The sequence below is a fragment of the Macaca fascicularis genome, chromosome 16 (genome assembly GCF_037993035.2).
Source record: "Macaca fascicularis isolate 582-1 chromosome 16, T2T-MFA8v1.1".
Classification (NCBI taxonomy): domain Eukaryota; kingdom Metazoa; phylum Chordata; class Mammalia; order Primates; family Cercopithecidae; genus Macaca; species Macaca fascicularis.
This window is the reverse complement of record NC_088390.1, coordinates 12,759,964-12,775,311: the sequence shown is the minus strand read 5'-3', so window position 1 is coordinate 12,775,311 and position 15,348 is coordinate 12,759,964. Positions and strand designations below refer to the sequence as shown.

Sequence of the window (15,348 nt, the reverse complement as noted above, 5' to 3'; positions counted from 1 at the left end):
ATAAATATAAGTATGTTCCCAATATGATGTATCTATAGCACAAATAGATTATATGTATCATAGACATGTAATGGTAAAAATTAAAGAATATTGAATTATTAACTTCTGAGGGCAGTATTTACAGTGTTCTCCTTCCCACTGCCCCTCTCCTCCAAACACATTCTATCTTTGGAAATTCAGACTCCTCCTCATGGATATTCCATGTTCTCTGTATATATTGACGGACACCCCTGACTCATCTACTTTTAAAATTGGATATAATTGTATATGTATAATGTATACATATACATTAAAGTTTGAATCCACTTGGATTAATCGTCAGCTAAAATAAAAACCATGTTTTCCAGAGGACTGCAACAGAACTCGGAGTCTGTATATCATAAGGCTCACAATGTCCAGAATACACTCTAAAATACTCGAACACAAAAAACTGGGAAAATGTGACCAATTCTAAATGGAAAAGACGATGAACAGATGCAAACCTTGAGATGAGTCAGATGTTGAAATGATCAGACAAATACTTTAAAATAGTTATTTCAAACTAGGTTCAATGAAGTAAAAGAAATGGACAAAAAGGAAATCTCAGCAGCAAAATAGAACACATAAAGAAACAAAGTAGAAACATTAAAACTTAATATGGTATCTGGAATAAAAAATTATTGAATGGACTTAATAGAAGAATATCAAAGGAGTGAGTCAGTAAACTTGAAGATAGATCAAACTGGAGAAGAGAGAGAAAAAAGATGAAAAAAAGATGAGCAGAGCTTCAGGGACTAGTATGACAATATCTAAAAGTCTAATGTTAGCCTCAGGGACCAGTGTGACAATATCTAAAAGTTTAATGTTAGGTAATTAGGGTACCAGAAATACAGCAGAGCTATAGAGCAAGTTTTAATTTAATTGAAGTAGAGCAGATTAACGTCACATAAAATGGACATCAAGTCACAGAGTATCATCAGAGATCAAGAATGGAAATTTCATAATTATAAGAGGGAAGATGTAGCAATTATAAATGGATAGGCATTTAAGAACAGAACCTCAAAATACATGAAGCAAAAATGGACAGAATTAAAAGAATAAATAGACAATTTCCAAATCACAAAAGCTTCCTGAAATTGGTGAAAAAATATGTACAGATTCAAAAGGCTCAAAAACCCTACACCAAATGTATACACAGAAAACCACACTTGGATACATAATAATCCATTGACTGAAGCCAAAGATAAAGAGAAAAGTCTTAAAAACAGGTGGGGGAGAAACAACACATTGTATAAAGAAAAGTGTTGATTTAAATAGCCACAGACTTCTCTTCAGAAACGATGAAAGCTAGAAAATAAAAAACTAAAAGAGAAACAAAGAAACACCCCATCCCCCAATCTACCAACTCAGACTAGAAAATGTCCTCTAGGAATGAAGGCGAAATAAAGACATTTTCAGGTAAAGAAAAAATAATATAATTTCTTACTAGAAATGCTTAAGTAAATTCTTCAGGCTCAAGGGAAATGATATCAGAAGCTAACACAGATATTCAGGAATGAATAAAGAATGTCAGAAATGGTAACTCTATTAACAAATATTAAAAATATTTATTTTTCTTCTTAATTAAACATACATAACTTTATAAGGAAAAATTATAACTTTGTCTTGCGATGCTCTTAAGGAACATAAATGTAATACAGATTACAGTGATAAAATAAAGGACTTCTTATGACTGCCAAATTTCTATAGTTTACATGCAGTGGTATAATACTAACTATAGGTAGACAGTCATAATTAATGATTATACTGTAACCAATAATAAGAACACAAAGGGTATAACTAAAAACACCCTATAAATTGAAATGGAATGCTAAAAGTATCAAGTAATCCAAAGAAGGCAAGAAAGGGGGAATATAGGAACAGAAAGCATAGGGACAAACAAAAATCAAGTAATATAATGGTAGATCCAAATCCAACCATGTCAATAATTACGTCAAATTTTAATAGTTGAAATGCTCAAATAAAACAGTTTATCAGAAAGAATTTTTAAAAGCCATATTCAATTATATGTTGTCTGCAGGAGACACACTTTATATATAAACTGTCAGATTGGTTGAAAGTAAGTAGATGGAAAAAAGATATACCATACAGACAGCAAGCATAAGAAAGCTGGAATAACTATATTAATGTCACATAAAATAGACATCAAGTCACAGAGTATTGTTAGAGATAAATAATGGAAATTTTATAAGAGGGAGAATTCATCAGGAAGACATAGCAATTATAAATGGATATGCATTTAAGAAGAGAACCTCAAAATACACGAAACAAAAATGGACAGAATTAAAGGACTAGATAGACAATTTCAAAATGACAGTAGGAGATTTTATGACTCCTCTCTCAACATGACATAATTAGATTTAAAAAATACTAATGACATAGAGGATTTGAGCGATAATATCAAACATCTTGATATAATTAATACTTGTTTAGCACTACAGCCAACAACTGCAGAATAAACATTCTTTTCAAGTGTACATGGTACATTTACCAATATATACTAGGCCATAGAATACGTTTTAATAAATTTGAAATAATTGATATCATGTAGAATACATTTTCTGACCACACTGGAATTAATTATTACTCAAAAGCAATATGCTATTAACAAAAATGTTTGGCAATACATTTCTAGATAATTCATAGTCAAAACAGAATCACAAGAGTAATAAAAAACATTTTAAACTGAATAATAAAAAATACACAACATATTATGACTATTTCATGTTACAATTTCCCATAACCCGTATTACAACTTATGAAATACAGCTAAAGCAGTGATTAGAGGGAAACTTAGAGTTTTAAATACTTATATTAGAAAAAGAGAAAGGTTTGAAATCAATGACCGAAGACTCTACCATAAGAAGATAAAAAAGAAGTATGCTCATAGTAAGTAGAAATAAGAAATAATAAAGATTAAAGCAGAAATCTTTATAATAGAAAACAGACAAGTAGTAGAAAAAATTAACAATACCAAAAGCTGGTTATTTGCAAAGATCAACAAAACTGAAAAACTCCTAACTAGACTGACTTTATTTTATTTTATTTTATTTATTTATTTTGAGACAGAGTCTCACTCTGTCACCCAGGCTGGAGTGCAGTAGCACGATCTCGGCTCACTGCAACCTCAAGCAATTCTCCTGCCTCTGCCTCCTGAGTAGCTGGGATTACAAGCGTGTGCTACCATGCCAGGCTAATTTTTGTATTTTTAGTAGAGACGGGTTTCGCCATGTTGGTGAGTTTGGTCTAGAACTCCTAACCTCAAGTGATCCACCTGCCTCGGCCTCCCAAAGTATCTGATTATAAAAGTAGAGAATAAAATTTATCAATAACAGGACTAAAAAATGTGTTATAACCATATATTCTAGACATTAAAGATAATGAGAAAATATCATTAACACATATGTGCTAATAAATTAAACACTTAAAGTGGATACATTTCTTGAAAACTAAAGCTTGCCAAAATTGATACCAAAAAAAACACAGAAAATCTGAATAGCAATATGTTTATTAAATCATTATTGATTATTATAGCCCCTCCCCCCACACAAACACAAAAAAATATTCAGGCCCAGGCAGTTTTACTGGTGAATTTTTATCCAAATGTGATAGGAACAAGTTGTTTTCCAAGTTTTCCATTAAACAACACATTGTATACATTATAACCATTATAAGTAAGAATTCTCAATTACTTTGTCTTTCAATATCATAGATCTTAATCAAATGAAGACAAAAGTTTATAAAGATCTCCCATTGTTAGAGTTAGCCAGTTAGAAGACTCTTCCAGTTCTCTAGCTATTAAGTCATTCTGACTTAGATTGAACTGGACAAAGGCAGTGGAAATGGAAACAAAAGGGGAAAATATTAAAAACACTTTGAACAAAAAGAATTAGGAGATTTTGGTGACGTGAAGGAGGATAGAATTATATGCTTACTGGCTGGGTGCGGTGGCTCACATTTATAATCCCAGCACTTTGGGAGGCCGAGGTGGGCGGATCACGAGGTCAGGAGTCCAAGACCAGCCTGGCCAACATGGTGAAATCCCGTCTCTACTAAAAATACAAAAAATTAGCAGAGTGTGGTGGCATGTGCCTGTAGTCCCACCTAGTCGGGAGGCTGCGGCAGGAGAATTGCTTGAACCTGGGAGGCAGAAGTTGCAGTGAGCTGAGATTGTGCCACTGCACTCCAGCCCGGGTGACAAGAGCAAGACTCCATCTCAAAAAAAAAAAAAAAAAGAAAAAGAAAGAAACAAATACATATTACTATCTTTCAAGGGGTTGTTAGTGTGGGATCTTTGGATATGTTGCAAGAAATACAGCTACTTAATGTATGCAACTATATCTGCATATATGTATTTTTTTTCTTGGGTATGGGTCCATAGTACACATTAGATTCCCAAAGAAAGCCACAGCTTCCAAATTTAAGCTCCTTTAATTTAAAGCTTAAAGATTTAGGGTTCTGAAAACATGTGTTAGAGTTATGCTATAATAAAGTTGACAGAGAACTCTGAAAAAATGATGAGCTTAGTTTTAGACAATCTGAATTTTTGGCGTCCTGGTAAATAAGAAACAAGGTGCCTGATAAACAATTAAGATATAGGGCCGGAGAAAGGCTGAGAGGTCAGGACTGGAACACTGATTTTGGGCATCATCTTTAAGCAAGTGGCCACAAAACCTTTTAGCAGAATTTCTAAAGGAAGAGAGAGATATTATCAAAGGAGGCTAGGCATGGTGGCTCATGCCTGTAATCCCAGCACTTTGAGAGGCCGGGGGGATCACCTGAGGTCAGAGCTCAAGAGGGGCCTGGCTAACATGGCAAAATCCCATCTCTACTAAAAATACAAAACTTAGCTGGGCGTGGTGGCGCACATCTGTAATCCCAGCCACTCGGGAGGCTGAGGCATGAGAATCGCTTGAACCTGGGAGGCGGAGGTTGCAATGAGCCGAGATTGAGCCACTGCACTCCAGCCTGGGTAACAAGCGAGACCCTGTTTCAAAAAAAAAAAAAAAAAAAAAAATTATCAGAGGAGATGGGAGATAAGAAAACAGAGAGAAAAATTCCATTACAAATAGTGAAAGAATGACACTAAAAGAGGGTCTGGTAGGAGACAAAATTTCTTTGCTTCGATATGGAGAAATCACTGGACTACTTGACATCACCCATTCGCATACTTCTTTTTTTTTGTTTAATTGCGGATTTTTCAGTTCTCAAGATTGAAGGCATTAATTCATTACATTCATTCAATCATTCATGACATATTAGACTGCCTACTAAGCGAAAGCATTGCTTGCTGTTGGCATACAGTGGTGAATAGGACAGTTGCTATCCTCACGACCGTAACATGCTAGCTGGGGAGATAAACTCAATTTTCCCTGAATACAAAATAAATTCCTCTCCCTCCCACCTCAAGAACTTGGTCTTTAGGGACCCTGTTAAATCTCTGACTCTGTATGCAAAAATGTTGCTTGCATGTGTGTAAATGCGTATTTTTATGGACTGGCTTATGACTTTTATCAGATTTGCGGAAGTCTCTGAGACTTACAAAAGTTAAGAATCGTCAGTTCAGATCTGGACTAAACCATCTCACGTCTTTCTTTTCTTATTTTTATTAGTGGGCTCTCCTCGCAATACACATTACACAGCATTACCAGATCATTTTCCCCAAACTCCTTTTTTATAAGATCACTTGGTATATCATCTTGCAGTGACTCCTTATTCTAGCCTTTGAGGTCTTTTCCTATATGCGCATTATTCCCCACACAAACTCTCTTTTCCAGTTCATCCTGCCCCTCTTGAGCCTAACCTATGTGTTCACGTTCTTTGCCTTTGATTATGATATCTCTGCACATGGAATTTGGTATATGGTTTGAGGCTAGGCTGTAACTCTAATTTATTCCAAATAGTTGGGAAACTATATATAACTGCCACTTATTAAAACATTTCCTTTGCTTACTGATGTATAATGTCAACTTCTTCATTTACTTAAATTCTAACATAAGCCACAATCTTGTTCTAGGTGCTAATTTGTAGTAATTTATACTTCCTATTCTATTTTTTTTAGTAGCAAAAATACCAAATATTTTCTGTTTCAAGATGGCAAACTCAGCAAACACCTGATTCCTATAAATAACAGAAATGACAGTTTTAAAAATGTATACCTAGGCTGGGCGCGGTGGCTCACGCCTGCAATCCCAGCACTTTGGGAGGCCAAGGCGGGCAGATCACAAGGTCAGGAGATCGAGACCATCCTGGCTAACACAGACTCCAAACTTAACCAAAGGAAAGAACATGACCTTAAGGGAACAATATGAACAAAGGGAACAGGCCTTTCTCAGAAACAGGCAAGAGAATTCATCAACAGGAAAATAATACATGAATCACTTCACACCCATAGGGATGGCTACCGTCCGTAAAACAGAAAGGTGTTGACGTGGATATGGAGAGATAAAAACCCTTGTGCGCTGTTGATGGGAATGCAAAATGGGCAACTACTGTGGAAAAGAGTATGGCAGCTCCTCAAAATATTAAACACAGTATTGCTGTATGATCCGTCAATTCCACCTGTGGGTATATACTCAAAAGAATCGAAGGCAGACACATGAAGAGATACTTGTACGTCTACCCTCATAGCAGCATTATTTTTAATAGCCAAAAGGGGAAGTGACACAAGCATCCATCAATGGACGAAGGATAAACACAACGTGGTGTATTTAGAAAATGGGGCCGGGTGCGGTGGCTCACACTTGTAATCCCAGCACTTTGGGAGGCTGAGGCGGGCAGATCGCGAGGTCAAGAGATCGAGAGCATCCTGGCCAACATGGTGAAACCCTGTCTCTACTAAAAAAAAAATACAAAAATTAGGTGGGCATGGTGGCGTGCACCTGTAGTCCCAGCTACTGTGGAGGCTGAGGCAGGAGAATCGCTTGAACCCGGGAGGTGGAGGTTGCAGTGTGGTGAGCCGAGATTGCACCACTGCACTCCAGCCTGGTGACAGGGCGAGACTCCGTCATAAAAACAAAACAAAACAAAACAAAAAAGGAATATTATTCAGCCTTAAAAGGAAGGAAATTCTGACATGCTATGACATGGATGAAACTTGAAGACATTATACTGAGTGAGATAAGCCAATTACAAAAGTAGAAACACTGTATAAATCCACTTATATAAGGTACCTAGAGTAATCAATCTCGTAGAGACAGAAAATAAAAGGGGGGTTCCAGGGGCTGGGAGAAGAGAGAATGGGGAGTTACAGTTTAATGGAAACAGAATTTCAGCTTTGCAAGATCTTAGTGATGATTATACAACAGTGTGAGTGTACTTAATGCCACTGAATTGTACAGTTAAAATGGTTAATACGTTACATTTTATGTGTATTGTACTACAATTTAAAAAATTAAAATTCAAAAAATAATATCTTTCCTATTAACACTAATCGCAAAGTAAAAATTCATTCATCAAAATAAACTCAACTAAAAATGAATTTGTGAACTAGAAGGTTGAACTAAACTGTCCTCTTAGAATGTAGCACAAAGGAATAAAGGGATAAGAAGCAAAAACAATATGGGCTTAATGCAGAAACATTGCAAAATATAGAAAAGCTTCTAGGAGAAAACATACTCATCTGCTCTGATCTTAATGTTTGTGTCTCTCCAAAAGTTATACGTTGCAACCTTAATCCTCAAGATGATGGTGTTAAGAAGTTTGAGAGGTCACTAGGTCATGCGAGCAGAGCCCTCATATTTGGGATTGGTGCCCTTGTAAAGGAGGCCCCAGAGAGCTGTCTGGCCCCTTCCACTATGGGAGGAGGCAGTGAGAGAGGGACTTCTACGAACTAGGAAAGGGGCCCTCATCAGACACCAAACCCGCTGGTAACTTTAACTTTCCAGCCTCTGGAACGGTGAGAAATAAATTATTGTGGCTTATAAATTACCCAGTTTATGGCATTTTGTTATGGCAGTCTGAACAGACTAAGATAATCTCTAAACTAGGGATACTTCTTGCTAATATTTCATTCATGAAGTTTAGGTCCCTTTTCCTATATGTTTGTGTGGGATCACATTATAAGGGTTCCTTCATTAGCTGATTTTTATTAGTAATATATCAAAGATACATTCATATGCCATGTAATACCCATCAAATGATGCTATTTTAGTAGCTGTAGAGTATTTCTTTCCTTTCTTTCTTTCTTTCTTTCTTTCTTTTTTTTTTTTTTGGTTATTCCATAAGTCATTGAACCATTGGCTATTATTGAATGTTTAGATTTTTTAAAGTTTTAACATTAAAAATCACAATGACATTCTTTCCAGTGGATTTTTGGCCACGTCTTTGATATGACATTAAGAAATACTCCTAGAAGTAGAATGACTTGGTCACAGGAAATGTCAAATTTCAAGGCGTTTGGTACGTATGACAATAGCTCACCTAAAAGGTTGTTCTGATCTGCCCACAAAGTATGACCAGGTTGCCCATTTCCCTTAGCCCTGTTGCTTCAATCACATGGAAGCTACTGGAATCTTTCTCTCCTCTGAAGCTGGAGGCCTGGCTGCCCGGTCAGGGTTTAACTCTAAAGGGAGTGGGCAGAGAGCCAAGTCCCGGATGATCTTAGCAGTGGAATTTGTTCCTGGGGTGCCTTCTTCTCCAGGTTCTGCTGAGCTTTGATACGAGAGGTTGAGCTCGAACCCATCCCTCTCTGCGGCTGCTTCCCACTGCAGATAGGAGAGTCCTGACACTTCAGACAGAAACCTTGCTCCAGTGGCCTTATGCTTGGTGAAGCTGCTTTGCTCTCTGAGCACAGCCACCTGCAGCTTTTGCTTGGCCCCTTCCTGGATGCCTTTTTGTGCTTTGCTGAGCACAGCCTCCCTTCCCTTCCCTGCTTTCAGCTTGCTGCACCCATTCGTGTCCCAGAGCTCTTGGCAAACCTCCATTGATCCATCATAGCTAAAAATACTGTTTGAACAGAAGGTGACTTTTTGGCCCATGCCTTCTTTCCACTCCCAGTTCTACCCACCTCTAAGTGACAGGTATTCATGGAGGTTTCTCTTCATTCATCTTTTTAGGGACCTCATTCTTATCTTTGGAAGGTCGTGGGAAGTGAGTTCTTGGTGTCTTTTCTACATCATCCCAATATGTTTTATCAACAGCAGAAATCTCTCTTATGATTCTGACATTTGGGTGTCAGTCTTTCTAGGCTTCCAGAATCAAAGCAGTATTTTTTCTATTCTTGCTTTCTTTCGGCCATTGTCATCAGAATTGGGAGTCATATGTTTGTGTTTAAGTCGCCTCTTTACTCAGAGGTCTGGGCTTTGGATTCTGATTTCCTCATTTGAATATTCTGTTCCAGTCCTACACCATTTATTTTATTCTAGACTAATGATATATAATGACATATATTTTCATGTCTGGTAGGTAGGGAGCACCTTATTTTATTTATTTATTTATTTTGAGACAGAGTCTCTCTCCGACTCCCAGGCTGGAGTGCAGTGGCACAATCTTGGCTCACTGCCACCTCCGCCTACCAGGTTCAAGCGAATCTCCTGCCTCAGCCTCCTGAGTAGCTGGGATTACAGGCGCCTACCATCATGCCCAGCTAATTTTTGTATTTTTAGTAGAGACGGGGTTTCACCATGTTGGCCAGGCTGGTTTGGAACTCCTGACGTCAGGTGATCCGCCCACCTCGGCCTCTCAAAGTGCTGGGATTACAGGTATGAGCCACCACACCTGGCCTATTTTTTATTTTTAAAAAACATAAATGTTCCATGACTGCTCCACCCTGTGATTTTTCTCCAAAATGAACTTCAGGAACAAGTAGCAAGTTCTACCACCACCCTAAGCACGTACCTTACCAAAGATGGGAAAATTTGTTTCCTTAGTATTCTATAATCATAGAATAGGTGTGAAGCCTATTGAGTCAGAGAAGCAGCCCACTGTTTAATAATTATTTAAAAATGCATAGAAACTTGTGGGTTGAGTATAGTGGAGAACCGGGACCAGATTCCATGCTTGCATCTTGGGGCTGGGACTGGGTTCCAGCTCAAGAATGGGAGCTAAACTATCCTGCACAACACGGGGGCTGCGACCAGAGAGAGTGTAGAGTTTAGAAAGTGATGAACTCACTAATGCCTTCCCAATAATCCTGTGAAGTTGTTAACTATTATTTGTTGTTAATATTGAGATTATTGCTATGTACAGATAGGTGGGCCAGGGCTCTTGGACGTTGAGGGTTAGGAAGCTTGGTAGAGTTCACTTACCCGTGTCTGGGAGAGAAAGCAGAGGCACTCAGAAGAGGGAGAACCAGGTGCAGCTGTACAGGTCTCCTTAGAGTTTCAGGTTGAAGAGGAGGGAAATAGGATTGAAGGACATGGTGACATTTTGCTTAGAACTTAGACAGTCACCTCTGCCACATGCCCGCTGGTGGTAGGCAGGTCTTTCTTGATGCCAAAGAGAGGCAACAGGATGGGGCAAGGACATTGGGAATGGAAAACATAGATTTAACTTTGAGTCTGCCAAGCTTCATAATCCTCAATGTCCAAGAGCCCTAGCCTTCTGTATATATAGCATCTGTATACAGCTGTAATCTCAATATTAATAACAAACAATAGTTAACAATTTCAGGATTATTGGGACAGCATTAATGAGTTTACCACTTTCTAAACTCTGCAAGGTTATCAAAGACCTTTATGCTTTGTACTGATAATGGCTGCTTCACAAGAAAGCCCACCTATTTTCTGGATACCGAATCTAAAGAAGAAAAGGGAGCGATGGGAATGCAAGCGTATGCCTTTTAAAAAGTCATTACTGCCTTAAACATTGGCTGTGTCCAGGAGTGATGGTCCCTTAGAAGAAGTTATGCCATGTACATGAAGGGAAAACTGACGGCACAGGAGTAACACATCACATCGAGTGAGATGGAAAAGGCAGAAAATGAGGTGAATAGAAGAAGTTGAGTCATTAATTCACTACAGATCAGCTCTTTCCTATTCCTTTCTTTTATTCCTTTTCCCTGTCCCTCTCGTGTTGATAATTTCTAGTAAGAAAGTTGAAGGGGACTTATTACTAACAGAATTGGAAAGTGCCAGTCTTGGGGACAGAAGTGTTTTATGTAAATCATCTATTGAAATCTCCCAATAATCCTTGAGGAGTGTATTATTAACCCCGGTCATAGCTCCTAAGATATAAAAGCTCATCCAAGGCCAGGAAGTTATAAACTTAGGCAGGCAAATTTCCAACCATGATTTTGGACTCTAAACTTTTATCTCACGAGTGTAAGTTCCAAATGGAACTATTAATATTTGGATGAGAAAACAGTAACTTTAGTCATGTTATACCTTGTGTTTTAATGTATTTCCTCCATTTGGTGCAACGGTGAAGGGCATATCTTTTTCAATGAAGAATCAGAAGCCATTAGAACATGAGGCACGTTTCATGCTACCTGCCCCCTAGTAACTCAACATAAGGGATGCTAAGCTCAGAATCACTGCCCATAGTGTCTCCATGGCAACAGTCAGGTAGGGTACCGTTTTCTTTCTGAAGCCAACAGGCAGCTAGGTGACTGTTCTGACCAACACAGGTGATGGCCCCGACCAAGTCTCCAATTAGAATGAGGCTCCTGAATGATCCCAGACTCTGATGGCATCACGTGGAGTCGTTGCCATGGTTTTGGTGAGAAGTATTGCTTTTCTGAGGATTGCAAAACACTTTATGTTCCAACCCCATGCTCGCTCATTCTTGACAGAGTGGAAAATGTGTCTCCTTGGCTGAAATGTTCCTCTTGAGTCCAGCCCAAAGATGACATTTTTAGGAAAGTTTGAGAAGAATCCTGTGGCTGTTACTGAGTCACGATAGAGTAGAAATGGATCTTTTCTATTTAAAGAGTTTTGAGCTACTGTTTGAAAATGTCACATTGCTAGGGAACGGTGAAAATGGAAAACTTTCCATTTGCTATCAACAAAGAAAGGTCATTACCGAATGTGCAACAATAGAGCTAAGAACTCCTGCCACCTGTCTACAAAGGGATTAGGAAGTTGTTGGGAGTTAAATTTAAGAATATTAGTGAATATGCTTGGGGCTTTAAAAAGGGATTGCTCATCTGGGATTGGACACACGTGATTCTAGATCCCATTCCGCAGCTAAATAGCTATTGCTTTTGACAGCTCCCAGAGCCTTGCTGGCGCTCAGTCTCAATATTAATTAAAGAAAGAGTTTACATTAGATTTGATCAGGATTTCCCCAATTTATCTGATATAAGAACCACCTGGGGAGACTTGAGAAACACAAATTCCCCTGGTCCCCTTCCTGGAGACTATTGCCTAGTACGTCTGGGGTAGACTGGGAATACATTTTCACAAACATTCCAGGAAATTCTGAGAAAAAAGTACGTTTGAGAAATAGAAATAAGCAAATACGCTACATGCAAAAGTGAGACCATGTTTTTATACTATTTTGTGCCTTGCTTTTCCATTTTTTTCCAATATATTCTTACTTTTTGTGTGGTTATGTATACATGAACTCTCATTTTTTATGGCCACATAGTATTTCATTATGCTTCAATATCCAGTTAATCCCTTTTGACTGTAAACTTAATTTTCTTTCCTTCAGTAAAGATGAGTCATTTTGCACTCTTACCAGGACTATGGGAGTGCCTTAACTTCACTACAACCTTGTTAACAGTGGTTGATGCTACTGAAGAAGAAGAAAAAAGCTTTGCTAATCTGATAAGTAACAATGGTATCTCATCATGCTTTTTAATGAGTCAAACATGTTTTCTTAGATTTTTTTACTATTAGTATCTTTTCTTTTGCAAACTGTCTGATAACATTCTTTGACAGATTTTCCACTGGGATTTTTTTTTCCTTATAGACTTGGGATATCTATTTATATCTGAAGTACATTAAACATAGTCAGTCATCGATGTTGTAAATTTCCACTGGTTTTTTTTAGTTTGCCTTTCAATCTTGTGATGATTTTTGGCATTTAACATCTCTATATGCAATCCCTTAGAATATTCTTTTATGAGTTCTATCTTTGATGTATACTTAGACCTTCTCCATCTCCAGATTATGTATCACTGAAATGTTCTTATATATTTATATTTTGGTTTTTACATTTGCATTTAACTTTCCAGTGCATCTGGAATTAATTTTAGTGTATAGTGTTACAAAAGGCTCTAATTATTTTTTCAAAATTTTTTTTTGAGACTGAGTCTTGCTCAGGCTGGAGTGCAGTGGTGTGATCTCGGCCCACTGCAACATTTGCCTCCCGGGTTCAAGCGATTCTCCTGCCTCAGCCTCCTGAGTAGCTGGGATTACAGTTGCCTGCCACCATGCCCGGCTAATTTTTGTATTTTAGTAGAGATGGGGTTTCACCATGTTGGCCAGGCTGGTCTTGACCTCCTGACCTTAAGTGATCCTCCTGCCTCAAACTCCCAAAGTGCTGGGATCACAGGTGTGACCCACTGTGCCTGGCCTCAACTTGTTAATTAGTTGTTCTAATATCATTCACTTCTATATCCAATGGATTTTAGATATATTGTTTGTCATATAATATATGCTTATATAACATCAAATCTGTCTCTACTTTTTCTTTATATCCTGACCTAAATATTTTGTTTTGTTTGGTGTCAGACTAGGTTTATATCTGACAAAATATATACTTTATACGGTGTGGGAGTCTAAGTTCCAAAATCAAGGCTTCAGGATTATTTCCAAGAAGTTACAAGATTTCAAGAGACCAAAAATTATACCTATACCAGCAATAGAAGTAATATATGAGATTCTGATAGTAGTGCTATGTATTCCTGTAAGTGTTCATGTGCAGCAGGTAGGAAAATTTCATCTGATTAAATCTGAGTGTGAGTCAATTCTAAATGTACTGAGGATTTTAGCGAAGAAAGGAGCAGACAAAAGAAGACAAAGCAAGGATAAGGGAAAGGGTAGAAAGAAGAAGAAATAAAAAAAGATAATGGGAATAGGAAAACCAAGTTTATTCTGTAATTTTAAGAACAAGGTATGCATGTGTGTGTGTACATGGGTGTGAATATCTATTCCACTGACAACAACTAATTAATTCACATGTATTTAATAGAAAATGAAAGATGTGTTCAACCAGGGATACACTAGGCCTTGCTCCAGAAGGGAAACAAGAAATAGGCCAAGTGTCCTAGCAGAACTCTGATTTGTAAGGCAATACTTTTGCCCACATCATGGATTGCCACCCAGGGCCCAAGACGGAAATGATCTGGAAGGAAGGAAGGAAGGAAGGAAGGAAGGAAGGAAGGAAGGGAGGAAGGGAAAGAAAGGAAGGAAGGAAAGAAGGAAAGACAGAAAGAGGGGGGGAGGGAGGCAGCAAAGGACTGAAGGAGAGAAAGAAAGGAAGCAGATGGAAGAAAATAAGGAAGGGAGGAGAGAAGGAAGGAAGGAAGGAGATGGAAAGAAGGAAGGAGATGGAAAGAAGGAAGGAGATGGAAGGAAGGAGATGGGAGGAAGGGAGGAGATGGGAGGAAGGAAGGAGATGAAAGGAAGGAAGGAGGTGGAAGGAAGGAAAGAAGAAGATGGAAGGAAGGAAAGATGAAGATGGAAGGAAGGAAGGAAGAAGATGGAAGGAAGGAATGAGATGGAAGGAAGGAAAGGAAGGAAGAAACTAAACATTTTTTAACATAAATGATTTGCTGTAAGAGTTTCAGAATGAATCTGGCTATCTGCTCAACTGTTTAGATAATTTGGAAGCAGCAAAGCGGGGCCCAGGATCATTCCTATAAGTGATCTGTTCTGCTCTAATAAGCAGGGTAATTGCACATCCATGCTTCAGTTCAGGTTGTACTGACAAAGCTGGGGGGTCAACTGAAACCCAGAAGCCTCCTGTTGACATTCAAGGTGGAGAACAGCTGCCTTATCCTCCATTGGGTGTAGGAGACTTTCCAATGCTTTCAGCAACACTGTTGTCCCAAACCAATAACACTAGGTATCTTAGTGCATCTCAACTCTTTGGGAATCATTAGTTCTTGTCCATTTTCCATTCAGTATACAATATGGGCCCATGAAGTTTTATTATCCAAAGAATCACAGAGAAGTTACTGGAATCTGTGCGTTAATCTTCTGTTTCATCCACTCAAAGAAATCATCCTTGCTAAGAGCATCATCCTTACCCATTTCTTCTCCCATGTTGCCATGGATACACTGCTTCCTTAACACCATCGTATTATTCAAATGTGATTGATTTTCTTTCTACCCCCTCTCCACTGACTATTTGGTTTTTGCCTACCCAACTACTCCATTTATCTTAAGTAAATTCCCCCTAGCCTTGCTTGACCTACTT

General features: G+C 38.2%; 1 protein-coding gene and 1 long non-coding RNA gene across 3 annotated transcripts in view; one reads left to right on the top strand and one right to left on the bottom strand.

Annotated features, from left to right (window-relative positions):
- The window catches only part of MYOCD (myocardin), a 98,349-nt gene that overhangs the window by 59,686 nt on the left and 23,315 nt on the right, over positions 1–15,348 (bottom strand). The window lies entirely within an intron of this gene.
- LOC135967948 (uncharacterized) overlaps positions 1–15,348 on the top strand; it is a 34,678-nt gene that overhangs the window by 1,680 nt on the left and 17,650 nt on the right. The window lies entirely within an intron of this gene.